At 42.1% G+C, this 15,116-nt stretch overlaps 1 pseudogene across 1 annotated transcript in view; it reads left to right on the forward strand.

The window, feature by feature from the left end:
- The first annotated feature begins 367 nt into the window (after positions 1 to 367).
- LOC145515857 (putative ATP-dependent RNA helicase DDX60) overlaps positions 368 to 15,116 on the forward strand; it is a 33,265-nt pseudogene continuing 18,516 nt past the window's right edge. Inside the window, exons 1-7 of the transcript XR_014061073.1 lie at positions 368 to 475; positions 1,905 to 2,233; positions 6,043 to 6,159; positions 8,526 to 8,589; positions 9,444 to 9,613; positions 10,307 to 10,459; positions 12,336 to 12,475. The product of XR_014061073.1 is annotated as a putative ATP-dependent RNA helicase DDX60 (transcript). The remainder of the gene's footprint in view (positions 476 to 1,904; positions 2,234 to 6,042; positions 6,160 to 8,525; positions 8,590 to 9,443; positions 9,614 to 10,306; positions 10,460 to 12,335; positions 12,476 to 15,116) is intronic.

Consider the following 15,116-nt stretch of genomic DNA (forward strand, 5'->3'; position numbering starts at 1 on the left):
AGGCTCTCCAGGAGGATCCATTTCCTTGCTTCGCCAGCTTGTAGAGATGCCAGACTCCTTAAACTGTGGCCTGTCCCCCTCCTGACGGCCAGCAGCATGGGCCCCCCAGGCTGCTGATCTCAGTGGGCCTTGGCCCACAGTGGCTCAGAGCAGGGTTTCGGTCCCCCACCAGAGCCTGTGGTCAGTCAGTGCAGGGAGAGTGCTGAATCCAAGCCATTACACCACCAGGGACCAGGGACCAGGTGTGGCCTGTCGGCTGTGTAGAGGTGAATTTCCTCATGGAGACGGAAAGTAGTGAAACTAGTAAAGTGTCTGTTAGGAGGAAAAAGAGTACCTGTGTAGACACATGGGGGGCTCAGAGATAGTCATGCCTTCATGGTTGTTTGGAAAAGACCTGTGCTTCTTCTACCTGATTGAATGCTACCTCATGAGTCTAATTAGTTAAGGAGGACAGTTTACCATCATTTTCTTCAAGGTAACATGCAACAGTGGGGTTCTTGTCCGTGATTTGAGAACTAAAACCTACGGTGACATTGTTTTGTAAGTAGTCTATTTTTTCTTTTTTCAAAGAGAAATAGATCAATGAAAATTTAGAAAATTTAGAGGGGATAGCAGAAAAAGTTGTTACCCATAATCCCAGGATTCAGAAATGACTAAGGGGTTTTTTGTATTTTGTTTTTGATTTTGCAGTTTAATCTATGATGACAATCTCTCTATTTTAATTGAGGCTATAGAACATTCATATTTATGTATTTATTATTATCCATTTTTATTGGAGTATAGTTGCTTTACAATATTGTTAGTTTTTGCTGTGCAGCAAAATGAATCAGCCACACATACACATATATGCTCTCTTTTTAGGATTTCCTTCCCATTTAGGTCACCACAAGGCACTGAGTAGAGTTCCCTGAGCTATGCAATAGGTTCTCATTAGTCATCTATTTTATACTTGGTATCAAGAGGGTATAAATGTCAGTCCTAATCTCCCAGCTCCTCCCACTCCCTCTTCGCCTCTTGGTGTGCATACATTTGTTCTCTATGTCTGTGTCTCAATTTCTGCTTTGCAAATAAGATCATCTCTATCATTTTTCTAGATTTTATGTGTAAGCGATATTATTTGATATTTGTTTCTCTCTTTCTGACCTACTGGAGCTTTCCTGTGAGGACATACAGGACCCTGGGGGAGGGCGGCCAAGCTGGTCTCCAGTCTAGCCTCCCAGCTCCAAGTAAATCCATCTCTGTCTTCAAAACTCAGCAGTTTGAGCCCAGAGGAAGGCCAAACTCGCTAGCGTTGCTCTGTTCTTATTTGCTCTGCAGTAAATACTTCCAAGGGAAGATACTTGGCTAGTGAAATTTTAACACTTTCAAGTTCATATGTGTATAATACCACCTCCTCCTCGTTCTACCCCTAAAGGTTTCGGTGCATGCCTGTCCAGTTGTTTTGTGATCTACATTATTTTAAGTGTTTGAACATTGCTGACTGCTTGCAAGCAGTGCACAAGCTGTGGTCTTTGATCAAAACCAGTGCTACTTCCGGATGACCTGAGACCATCCCTACAGAATGATCCACCCTATCTTTCCTTGTGGATGATTTGTAGCCACCATTTGGTTTTAGTATTTTTCTTTCCTTTTTCTTTATGAAGTGTGATTGGAGTGGAAAACAATTAGAGTGGGAAGGGAAAGTGTGGTAAATTCTGAGTTAAAGGAGACACGTGTATTCAAACCCAAATTGGGGTTTGTGGATGTATTTGCAAAATGACAGTCAAGGGTCTATTTCCTGACTGTGAATCAGAACATAACTGTGTTGGAACTCGTTCCTTTAAAGGCTTCCATGGTATATGTTAACCAGTGAAGCTAGTAGAGAACAAAATGATGATTTCACAATTATCTATCCATCCTCCCAGGATGCTGAGCATGCATATTTCAACTTCCGGAACTTCTGCTCTGAGAATGGCATTAATCCTCCCTCTTCAGCATAATACCAACATTGATGTTCAAACAACCTTTTCTGGGTGCTTATCACAAGAGTGGATCACTTTCCTGGAAGACAGTTGTCCGTATTTTCTGATTGTTGCTGATGATGGCCTGAGCCATCTACAGATACACCTTTTCAACTTTTTAATCCTTCAGTCTTGGTCAATGAAGGTCAATGCTATGCTCTTCTCTGGCCAGTCGTCTGATATCCTTCGACTTTATGCAGAGCAAGTACAAAAACAAGATGTTTTTCCGTAAGGTAATTTCCACCTGAAAGACAAACTTTTAGAATTTCACAAAGTTTTCTAAATTACATGACTCGGTTTTATTTTTACCTGTTTTATGGAAATTATCATAGGTTTAACAGAGAGGTATAGAAATGATAATAATAAAATAAAAATGCTTTCATTTACTGGGCAGTTATTGTCATAACAGTAGTGCTTGGCACTTTCTGGAGATCACTTTGTTTAACCTTCACAGTGACGCCGTGAGGGAGGTGTTAGTATCATCTTTGTTTTGCAGATCATGAAAGAGATACTTGAATAAATAATCTGCCCATTGTGTGTGTGTGTGTGTGTGTGTGTGAGTGTGAGTTGCTCAATCATGTCTGATTCTGCAACCCCACGGACCGTAGCTTGCCAGGCTCCTCTGTCCATGCGATTCTCCAGGCAAGAATACTGGAGTGGGTTGCCATTTCCTTCTCCAGGGGATCTTCCCAACCCAGGGACTGAACTGGGTCTCTGCACTGCAGACAGATTCTTTACTGTCTGAGCCACCAGGGAAGCCCCATCTGCCCATTGTCAACCCCAGATGAGTAATAGAGCCTGGACTTGAAAAGAGGCAGCCTGACCCCAGTGCTTCTCTCCTTAAGTGTGGCATATCATTCTGCCTCCACTTAGGAAGGCCAGACACACATCCATGCACCAGTGAAAGGGTGGTGACTATGGCAGCTCTTAATGAGACAACAATGGAGAAATTTGATGAAGAAGGCAAATAAATTAAATACAATTTTTCAAAAAAATTGGTCCAGTGGTTAAGAATCTGCCTTATAATGCAGGGGATGTGGATTTGATCCCAGGTCAGGGAACTAGGATCCCACATGCTGCAGAGCAACTAAGTCCATGTGCTACAACTAGAGAGTCTGTGTGCCGCAGTGAAGGATCCCATGTGCCACAACTAATACCTGATGTAGCCAAATAAATGCATATTATTTTAAAAGGAAAATTAAAAAAATTATTGGCCATGTTGCGTGGCATGTGGGACCTTAGTTCCCAGACTAAGGATCAAACCCATGCCCCCTGCATTGGAAGTGCAGAGACCTTAGCAGTAAGTGGACTGCTGAGGAAGTCCCTGACATAAAATTATTTCCTAACAGAAAATCATTAGTAGAATTTTCCAATTATTTAGAATTTTAATCCTGTGATCTTATTATTTTGCTGTATTGGTAAAATTGGTAATGATTGTAATATACTTTTGAGAGTTCAAAAAATGCTCAGAAATTTTAGAAATCTGGTTCCTGTCTAATTTTCACTACTTATAGGGAATTAAGAATATGAAGATAATTCTACATATCATCAAAACGATTTTTGAGTTAATTAACGTTTTTCACTTTTTTTGAGTTAAGTGTCATACCCCTCCGGGCATTGGAGACATCCATCATAAGATAGTTTACTCTGCTTCCACTAGAACTTCAGTCATTAAACTATCAGAGAAGGCAATGGCAACCCACTCCAGTGTTCTTGCCTGGAGAATCCCAGGGACAAGGGAGCCTGGTGGGCTGCCGACTATGGGGTCGCAGAGGGTTGGCCACAACTGAAGTGACTTAGCAGCAGCAGCATTAAACTACTTCCAGCTCTCGTTGCCTGCAGTGAGCAGGAACAGCCTTGGGTTCTTTTCTTAATTAAATTTTTTTTTATAATGATAAGGTGTCCTATAATCAGTATAATCTCATTTTATTCTGTTAGTGCAATTTCTGAGTCTGAGTTTGAAGAGTCCTTACAAAACTTCCTTACTAAACTTTCCATAAGAACAGTATTTTTTAAGGGAGGACTTATTTTTGGTAAAATAATTTATATGAACACTCACCTTACAGAGGTTATTTCATTGATCAATTTGGGGACTATGTGAAATGCACATAAAATGCTATGTTAATTGCTGTTGCTGGATGTTTATTACTGGGTTGGGGGTTATGCTGTTCTCTCTGCTTATGTTTGAAACTTTTCTAATATAATATATTGCATTAAATGGGTAAATAGTTTCTTTTTGAGATGTTGAAGAGGTTCTAAAATTAGACTGTGATGGTGGTTGTACACAGTTTTGTAAATTTATCAAAGCCATTGAGTTATACCCTTAGAGTGAGTGGATTTTATGTCATGTTAATTACACCATCATAACGTTGTTAAAAAATGAAATGGGTCCAGACAAAAGTTAATTTGGCAAAAATAAACTAGTGCTGTTTGGCAGGTTTTAAAAGCATTGTTGATGCTCCATAATTACATTTGGGCCTTAGACAGCATCACTAAGAACTAAGCTAGTGGAGGTGATGGAATTCCAGTTGAGCTCTTTCAAATATTAAAAGATGCTGTTAGGTGCTGCACTCAATATGTCAGCAAATTTGGAAAATTCAGCAGTGGCCACAGGACTGGAAAAGGTCAGTTTTCATTCCAATCCCAAAGAAAGGCAATGCCAAAGAACGTTCAAATTAGCGCCCAATTGTACTCATCTCACACGCTAGCGAAGTAATGCTCAAAATTCTCCAAGCCAGGCTTCAACAGTACGTGAACCGTGAACTTCTAGATGTTCAAACTGGATTTAGAATTGCCAACATCTGCTGGATCATCAAAAAAGCAAGAGAGTTCCAGAAAATCATCTATTTCTGCTTTATTGACTAGGCCAAAGCCTTTGACTGTGTGGATCACAATAAACTGTGGAAAATCCTGAAAGAAATGGGAATACCAAACCACCTTACCTGCCTCCTGAGAAATCTGTATGCAGGTCAAGAAGCAACAGTTAGAACTGGATATGGAACAACAGACTGGTTCCAAATCAGGAAAGGAATATGTCAAGGCTGTATATTGTCACCCTGCTTATTTAACTTATATGCAGAGTACATCATGTGAAATGCCAGGCTGGATGAAGCACAAGCTGAAATCAAGATTGCCAGGAGAAATATCAGTAACCTCAGATAAAGGGATGACACCAACCTTATGGCGGAAAGGGAAGAACTAAAGACCTTCTTGATGAAAGTGAAAGAGGAGAGTGAAAAAGGTGGCTTAAAGCTCAACATTCAGAAAACGAAGATCAAGGCATCCACTCCTTTCATTTCAGGGCAAATAGATGAAGAAACAATGGAAACAGTGAGAGATTTATTTTCTTGGGCTCCAAAAGCACTGTAGCCATGAAATTAAAAGATGCTTGCTCCTTGGAGGAAAATCTATGACCAACCTAGACAGCATATTAAAAAAGCAGAGACATTACTTTGTTGACAAATGTCCATCTAGTCAAAGTTATGGTTTTTCCAGTAGTCATGTATGGATGTGAGAGTTGGTCTATAAAGAAAGCTGAGCACCGAAGAATTGATGCTTTTGAAATGTAGTGTTGGAAAAGACTCTTGAGAATTCCTTGGACAGCAGGGAGATCAAACCAGTCCATCCTAAAGGAAATCAGTCCTGAATATTCATTGGAAGAACTGATGCTGAAGCTGAAACTCCAATACTTTGGCCACCTGATTCGAAGAACCGACTCCTTGGAAAAGACCCTGATGCTGGGAAAGATTGACGGCAGGAGAAGAACAGGACGACAGAGGATGACATGGTTGGATGGTATCACCAACTCGGTGGACACAAGTTTGAGCAAGCTCCGTAAGTTGGTGATGGACAGAGAAGCCTGGTGTGCTGCAGTCCATGGGGTCGCAAAGAGTCAGACACAACTGAGTGACTGAACTGAATTACATTAGTGTATTTTTTTTACTTAGAAATATATTGTAACAATATTATCTTCAATATATGATTTTCTATAATTGGAGAGTAATGGAATGTTTTATTTATGTGACTTGCCTTCCTTTCGCAGAATAAGAAGAACATTGAGAATGCTTATAAGGCGCTGATGGAGGAACTGGAGGAATGCCAAGCTTTACTGTTAGGACGTCTTTTTGGAAATTTAAAATGGAAAACTATGATGGAAGAAGTATTGAAGCTTTTCAAAAAGCTTTTTATTTGAATGAATCATTTAATTATTAAGAAATATGCAATAATTGTAGAGTTTCCATATACTTCTTACTCAGCTTTTCCTCATGTTGACATCTAATATAATGAAGGCACCTTTGTCAAACCAGGAAACTAATATCACTATAATGGTAAAGAATGCACCTGCCAATGCAGGAGACACAAGGGACATGGGTTCTATCCCTGGGTGGAGAAGATCCCCTGGAGGAGGAACTGGCAACCCACTCCAGTATTCTTGCCTGGGAAATCCCATGGACAGAGCGATTGGCTAGAGTCCACGGGGATGCAAAGAGTTGGAAATGACTGAGCACACACACACACACAATAATATTAACTAACAAATATATTAATAACAGACTTTAATAGACCACTTTTGCTGATTATCAAAAAATTCTTCACAAAGTTTATTTTTATTAGATGTGTAATAGCTCTCTAATGCTGAATATTTAAATTGTTTGAAAACTGGCTTTAACAAATAACTCTGTAGTGAATGTCTTGGAGCATAAATCTTTGTACACATTTTGTATAGCTCACTAACCTACATACCTGGAACTTGAACAGTCAATCCAAAAGTATCAACATGCTTAATGGAAATCATATGTACTGCCAAACGGCTTTGCAGTCACTCTGTACCTATTTATACTCATCGGCAAAATGGAAGAGAAAGGACTTATCCTGTGATTTCCAGTGCTATTAACCTTAAAATATACTTTGCTAATTTGAAAGTAAAAATATGCTATCTCATCATCTTTATTCCTAAAGAGGTTGGACGCTTTTATCAATATTTGTATTTCTTTTGTAAATTATCTACTCATCTCTTATTAAAGGCTTAGATACTTTCTTATTGAAAAAGAAGCTTCAGTTAGACATGACTGAAGCTCACTTACTTCAGTCATGTTTGACTCTTTGCAACCCCATGGACTGTAGCCCGCCAGGCTCCTCTGTCCATGGGATTTCCCAGGAAAGAATACTGAAGTGAGTTGCCATGCCAAGTATTATTACCTCTTTTATTGATGAGCAATGAAGTCTCAGAGAGGGCCCAACAGCAAAGATACAGCACTGCTGCTGCTGCTAAGTCGCTTCAGTCGTGTCCGACTCTGTGCGACCCCATAGACGGCAGCCCAGCAGGCTCCCCCGTCCCTGGGATTCTCCAGGCAAGAACACTGGAGTGGGTTGTCATTGTCTTCTCCAGTGCATGAAAGTGAAAAGTAAAAGTGAAATCGCTCAGTCGTGTTCGACTCTTAGCGATCCCATGGACTGCAGCCTACTAGGCTCCTCTGTCCATGGGATTTTCCAGGCAAGAGTACTGGAGTGGGGTGCCATTGCCTTCTCCAAAGATACAGCACATTCATAAGCAAATTAAAATCCATTCCTCATTGCTTATATGTGGAATCTAAAATACGACACTGATGAACTTACCTACAAAACAGAAACAGACTCACAGTCATAGAGAACAGACTTGTGGGTGCCATGGGGGAGAGTAAGGGAGGGATGGGGTGGAAGTTTGGGATTAGTAGATATGAACTAGTATATGTAGGGGGAATAAACAGCAAGGTCCTGCTGTAGAGCACAGGGAACTATAGTCAGTATCCAGGGATAAACCATAATGGAAAAGAATGTATATGTAGCTGAGTCACTGTTCTACAGGAGAAATTAGCACAACATTATAAATCAACTGCTGCTGCTGCTGCTAAGTGGCTTCAGTCGTGTCCCCATAGACTGTGCGATCCCGTAGACGGCAGCCCACCAGGCTCCCCCATCCCCGGGATTCTCCAGGCAAGAACACGGGAGTGGGTTGCCATTTCCTTCTCCGATGCATGAAAGTGAAAAGCGAAAGTGCAGTCACTCAGTTGTGTCCGACTCTTAGCGACCCCATGGACTGCAGCCTACCACATTTCAATAAAAAATTAAAATTGATTCCCAGTCACAGTTGACAGACAGCTATTTAGAGAATCGTGGGCATGGTTAAGGGGACCCACGGGGCAGCTGGACTCCCAAGAAGAGCCTGTCATCCGTCTCTGAGGTCTGAAAAGCAAGCATTTCTCTCGGGGCAAAACTCCGGCCGCGTTTGCCTGGCATGCTGAGTTCTCCCAAAAGTTGCTGTGGTTTCTATGTGCTATTTTACAACTGCCACAGTGGATAGGAGAAACGAAAAGGAGAGTGGAAAGAAGCAGATGAAGGAGAGACACAGCTGGGTAGATATAGGCAAGTTGGTGGCAGATGACATGACCAGGGGCCAGTACACCTCCAACTGACTGTTCTGAGTGAATCTCACTGATCTGTTTGGATCGTCTCCACACGTGAATCCACCGAGCACATGGTCACCAGGTTCCCTGCTGCCCACCCCCACCCCCACCCCCGCCGCCATTCTATACTAACTTCCATCCTACCGGCAAAGTCAGTCATTCCTGAGAACCTTGCCACAGCAAGAAGCACAAGGCTTGGTCTCTGGAGTCGCTCTAATTAAGAGACCGTGTCAGGATTTGCATTTGGCGGCTGCAAGAGAGAGCAGGATTAGCAGTGGCTTACCCTGCTGGGGCAGCGGGGGCTGCAGTGAGGATCCATGTTAAATCTCTTCTGTAGCCTTTATAGCATTGGTAAGTGTTTGGTAATGTTTGTAAATAAAGTGTAGGTGATTGGAAGAAAGAGGGGATCAAAACAGCCCTAAGTGTGAAGTATGGAAAGGCCAGCAGTGAGGAGGAAGAGAGAGGATGTCTGTGACCTAAAAACAGGAGAGGAATTAGCCAAATCTGGATCCGGTGGGGTTAATGGACCATTTGAATTAAAGGCTCTAATGTTTACACCACATATTTAGGTCTGGTCACTGTTAGGATTCAATACATCTTGCCAAGTTTTAGCCAGATTGTTCAAGTTATCTCAGTATTTTACTTTGAATATAGTAGAGAAGGCATGGAAATACTAGCTGGAGAAAGATTTGTGCTCCTCCGAACTTAGACCAACTTGGGTTTTAATGACCTTATTTTTGTCATGAACTACAAGATTTTTCTTTTTCTCCATCACTTACTTACATGGCTACCTCTCAATTATCCGTAGAGGTGGTGGAGTGTATATAGCTGCATTTTAATTTTATTGAGTTTTCTGTATTCCAAAACCTTCATTAATGCTGAGTAAATAGTGAATTTAATTGGGACAGGTTGACAGGCCAAGTGACTAATCTTGGATAATCGAACATTTGTTATTTTTGATGGCCGTTTTAAACAGTTTTGTTGTATATTCTTTACCAAGGTGAAACCACGAAAGACTTCAGTATAGCTGTGCAGATGGTGAAAAGGATCTGCTCTGTGATGGAAAAATACCCAGAGCTTCTGCAGGAGGCAGACCGGCAGCTCATAGCCAGTTGCCTGCAGTGTTTAGGGTTCAAGGAGCTGGTGAGTTCTTTGCATCCAGTGCATAATGTTTTCAGAATAGCTCCATTTTAATAGAGCAGCTGTTAGGTGTACAGAAAGCATCTTGTACCCACAGTCACCCCTGTCAGACTTTTTCTATTGAAAATATTTGCTTCACGTTCTTAATCATTATTAGTGATCCAGATGCCCCAACCTGAAAAGTGAAAGTGAAAGGGAAGTCACTCAGTCATGTCCGACTCTTTGCGACCCCATGGACTGTAGCCCACCAGGCTCCTCCATCCATGGGATTTTCCAGGCAAGAATACTGGAGTGGGTTGCCATTTCCTTCTCCAAGTAACCTAGAACTGGAACATTTTACAAACGCTTGTCTGGACAAAGCAAATTGAATGCTAGATAGTCTCTGCAGACCCTTAAAACTAGCCCTGTGTTTAATTCTAGGAGAACATTAAAAGCTGTATTGTGATTGTTTAATTGTCTTTGTATCAGATTGTAGTTCAAGTACTGTGATGGGTATTTGAAAATCTTGATGTGTGCTTTTTACTCTTAGTTAAGATAATGATTCAGATGGTAAAAGATTTCTTCAATAAATATTGCAAAATTTCAAAGATGGTAAAATGCTTTTCTGATAAAAATTAGTTTTCAGTCATTTTATTTTAAAAAATAAATTATTTTGATCATTTAAATGATGTTATAATTTAAAATCACTTTCAAGTTGGACTTTTAAATGAATACAGGTCACAGGAAAGGGCATAAAGGAGAAGAAAAATGACAATACTCACAGTGAGTGTTGGGCCAGCCCGGTTTCAGCTGCAGTACATGGGCCACTATCTGGTACACGATGAGAGGAAAGATCCAGACCCCAGAGTTCAGGACTTGATTCCTGACACCTAGCAGGTAATGCCTGAATTTTCTATTGTATTATTAAATCTGATCTCAGAAGCTACTCATGATTGTGTTTCCTCATATCATGTTGGCATGAAATTCTTAATATTGAATCATGTCATTTAAAACTGCCACAGGAAATGTCAAATGTGGACTTTTTCCCATTTAAAGAAAGTGAATTTTCCACATCATCCACTTTTTGTAAGTGGACCATCTTCTTGGAGGTGTTCTGGTGGATTCACATGTGTGTACTTGAAGTTCTGACTGTATCATATGCAGCAGCCTCCAAGGTTCCCCTGAGTCAGTAGGGTTCCTGTGTAAATACAGAAAAGTGCACAGAGATTCAGGGAGGTTAAACAGTATAGACAGTCATTTAGGTATTTATAGCCCATATCTGGGACCACAGTAACTGCTTTTCTATAAATATGTGTAAGAATAACATTGATGGATATAAAATTAGGAATGCTGCTGCTAAGTCACTTCAGTCATGTCTGACTCTGTGCGACCCCACAGACGGCAGCCCACCAGGCTCCCCCATCCCTGGGATTCTCCAGGCAAGAACACTGGAGTGGGTTGCCATTTCCTTCTCCAATGCATGAAAGTGAAAAGTGAAAGTGAAGTCGCTCAGTCGTGTCTGACCCTTAGCGAACCCATGGACTGCAGCCTAAATTAGGAATAAAAGGGTGCATTTCTGCATTGGTCCAACCTTATGAATTAAACATGCTTACCTACAAGAGAGCTATTTCAGAGGTTCACTCTCACAGGCTGTCTCATCAGCATCTGACTTTATCCTCCTTGTGTTGGTGCTGGTGGTGCTGGTTGCCCACAGGGTCTCTGCTGCTGCTCAGGGGCAGGGCCCAGGTCCTTCCTGCCTGAGGGCTGACCTGGGGCAGCCGAGGGCTTCCAGGAATCCTACACACACCACACTACTGATGCTGCCTTCGCTCTGAAATGCAGCCCAGAGTGGACTTGGATTCAGATAGTGAGCAGGGTGGGGCTTTGGAGGGCTGTTCTGTCTTCTGCCCATCACACGGGCTCTCGATCCTTTGACGAGTCATCATTTTGATGAATGAAAGCGTAGGCTGAGGGATGAGAATCTGTTTTAATGAAGGACCCACAGGCCCTCTAAAAGTAGGGCAATTCTTCTCTTTACAAAGGAGAAGATAAGTAGTAAAATGGCTAATTATTGATTTTTTTTTCTATTCAGCTACTTTTTCACCCTCACAAAAATACATATTCTTAGATCTTCATTTCTCTAAGCCAAAGAGCACTTAATGACAAGTCATCAGACAGCAAATCTGCCCCAAAACAAGATAATCTGTTCTGACTCAGTCTCAATTTTTCACACAAAGCCCACCTCTGTATGCTCAAAAGCACTGCGGTTCTCTCTTCTGGGAGAGGCAGTGAGCTGCTCACAAGTTCTCTTGGATCTCTTGGCGTGTTTTCAGCTCCCAACCACTGCTTTGCGGCTCAGCGTTACCCGGCCCAAGCTCGCTCTGCTTGCGGCAAGTCAATAAGTCGGGAGGCGAGTTGTTGGAACAAAGGATAAGAATTTTCATCAGAAAGCCAGCAGACCCAGAAGATGGCAGACTAGTGTCTCAGAAAACCATCTCCCTCAGTCCCAGTTCAGACTCCTTTTATACACAAGAGAGGCCCACAACCAATCACCAAGAAGGACCACTCAGGTGGCTGGTTGACAGTTGCTCTTAATGGTCGCTTGCTTGGGGGAGGGTCCCACTGTGGCACTGACCCCCGAGGGAGACAGGCTGCTAGAGCTCACGTCTGCCCTGCTGCCAATAGAAGGGAATTATGAGGGAGGTGTCTTCACGTATTGGTTTTGCTGTCATACTGCACCTGGTGCTGACGTGACAGTGCTCTGAATCTGCAGCAAGAGCTCCTGGACAAGAACGAGTCTGTGGTCATCGTGGCCCCCAAGTCCTCAGGGAAGACTACGCCTCCTACTACTGCATGGAGAGGGTGCTGCATGAGGGCAATGAGGGGGTGGTTGTGTATGTGACCCCCACCAAGGTACGTCCTGGGGCTGGAGGTCATCCCAGGGTGACAAGGGGGTGGTCGTGTATGTGGCCTCCATCAAGGTACATCCCAGGGCTGGGGGTCGACCCCAGGTGACAAGCGGGTGCTCGTGGACGTGGCCCCCATCAAGGTAACAATCAAGTGAATTTTCTCATTTACTCCTGCACCTCCTCTTTTGAAATAAGCCCATGGTCATGTGGTAGATTAGCTCACTTTATTTTTTTTTCCAGTTTATTTTTTCAGTCTTTATTGAGGTAAAATTGACATGTAACATGTTTGTTTCGGGTGTACACCGTAATGGTCAGTAATGGTGTATATTGTGACGTGATCACCACAGTAATTCTAGTTACCATGAATCACCTCATACAGTTATACCATTTTTCCCCTTGTGATGAGAACTTTGGACTACAGTCTTGGCAGCTTTCAGGTACACAATGTTGTTCAGGTACACAGTGTTGTTAACAATAGTCACTGTTACATCCCAGGACTGACTTACAACTGAAACTTTGTACCTTTTGACCCCTTCCCACATTTCCCCTGCCCCCACCACCATCCCCACCAACCAACAGTCTGTTCTGTTCCATGAGTGTTACTTTATCTTCTGCGTTTTCTCCTTCCAGTTTGAAAGCCTAAAGTAAAACTTTCCTTGGAGGGTTGTGAGGAAGAGTCTGGACTTGCAGCCTCGTCGTTCAGCTTTTTGCTGTAACTGAGCGAGGCACTTCCATTTTGCTGGGCAGTGTGGAGTCACTAAGGACCCCACATCACCTCTGTCCTCCATGGGGCATATCCAGTCTGCTTTCGGGCGCCGGTTCCTGGCCTGTTCCTCACACCCAGTGGTTTTGCCATATTTGTTTTATGGCTAGAACCACCTAAAGTCAAACTTAACGACAAAGTATGATCTTTGGTATTTAGACGAAAGTTTGATTTCCAGGAAGTGTAAGTTTGCATATCCTCATTTACAACCCCTTGTTTTTAATGTGATTATTCTTAAGAAAGGCAGATTTAGTTGACATAACTTTGATTCTACAGATTAAAATGAGATCTCACTCCATTTTATTGATGTTTTTAGGAAAATGTAGCGTTGAGTGACTTAGGGTCAGACTCAGAACCAGATTGATCAACATGTTTAAATGAAATTAGCACTTTAGTTTTTATCGTAGCTTTTCCATTTTTCACACTTGTGAAAGCAGTAAGTGTTCATAGTAAGAAATGAATCAAAAATACATCAAGAAAAATTAAGCTTACTGGAAGTGGAATTGGTAATTCAACACAGTACATATTCCTTTTCTAAAAGTTTTAGAACCCAAAAGTTTAGAAGCCAAATGACTCTTCTAAAAGTTTAAATCTATTTTTATTCCCTCTGGCAGTGTATGGAAGTATATATTCTCTTATTTTTTAACAACATTCCTATCATTAAAAAATTTTATTTCCATGCTGATAAAAAATTTCCATCTCATATTAAATCTGCATTTCTGTGATTACTGACTGAAAAGTCTTCCCACATGATTTCTGGGCAGAATATTTCTTTCTTCGTGAGCTACTTGTTCATGAAATCTGGCCATTTTCTTTTTCTTTTAGTGAAGGGGAATTCCCTTTTTATTGATTGGCCAGAACTGCATTTAATAAGTATATTTCTTGTTTTCTCCAAATTATAACCAACGTACCTTTGTCATTTTGTCTTTTTACTATATTGTGCTTATATTAATGGTATTTTGTTAATATTTGTGTAGTCAGATTTATCAGTATTTCCATTTAGCTTTGCCATGTGTGTGCTCAAATATATGAAAATATGTGAAATTGTTCACTTTCTAGTATCTTTATGCTAATGTTTTCAAGTTTATATTTTAATCTAGGTGAAACTTTCTAGGGGCACAAAGTATGAAGTAGAGAGATGTGTGTGGGTTTGCACATACTCAGCTGGCCGCTACCTGCCTGGTCTGGGGTGAGGATCACCTGTACCCTCACAGATAGAGTTCTGGAGGCTGCCCCTAAATATGAGGACCACATGTCCACCCCACTGCCCACCTCGGCCATTCTCCTACATAGACTCATGGCTTCTCTCTAAGCCTTGATCGCCCAGGGATCAGCTGTTTGTTTCTCGTGTGGCAACTCTTCCTGTCTTTCCCTCTGATGAAGCTGCTTTTCCCATTTTACTTTAGGTGGAGGCTATGACCAAGGTTTAGGCATAGTCACCCAGCTGGTAGACAGCCTGTGGGTCAGTGTATGAGGGCAGATGGGAGGAGAAGGAGGTGATGAACCCCCTGCCCCCGCCCCCAGCAGCACGTGTTTCCAGACAGTGCCTGCTGTTCTCTGAGGTTTTACCAGTGCTCTGTCACATGATTCAGTTCAGTCTCTCAGTCGTGTCCGACTCTTTGCGACCTCGTGGACTACAGCACGTCAGGCTTCCCTGTCCATCACCAACTCCTGGAGCTTGCTCAAACTCATGTCCATTCAGTCGGTGATATCCAACCATTTCATTCTCTGTTGTCCCCTTCTCCTCCTGTCTTCAATCTTTGCCAGCATCGGGGTCTTTTCCCATGAGTCAGTTCTTCCTGTCAGATGGCCAAAGGATTGGAGTTTCAGCTTCAGCATCAGTCCTTCCAATGAATATTCAGGGTTGACTTCCTTTAGGATT

Source organism: Giraffa tippelskirchi, chromosome 1 (genome assembly GCF_054371585.1).
Source record: "Giraffa tippelskirchi isolate mGirTip1 chromosome 1, T2T-mGirTip1v1.2.pri, whole genome shotgun sequence".
In the NCBI taxonomy this organism is placed as follows: Eukaryota; Metazoa; Chordata; class Mammalia; order Artiodactyla; family Giraffidae; genus Giraffa; species Giraffa tippelskirchi.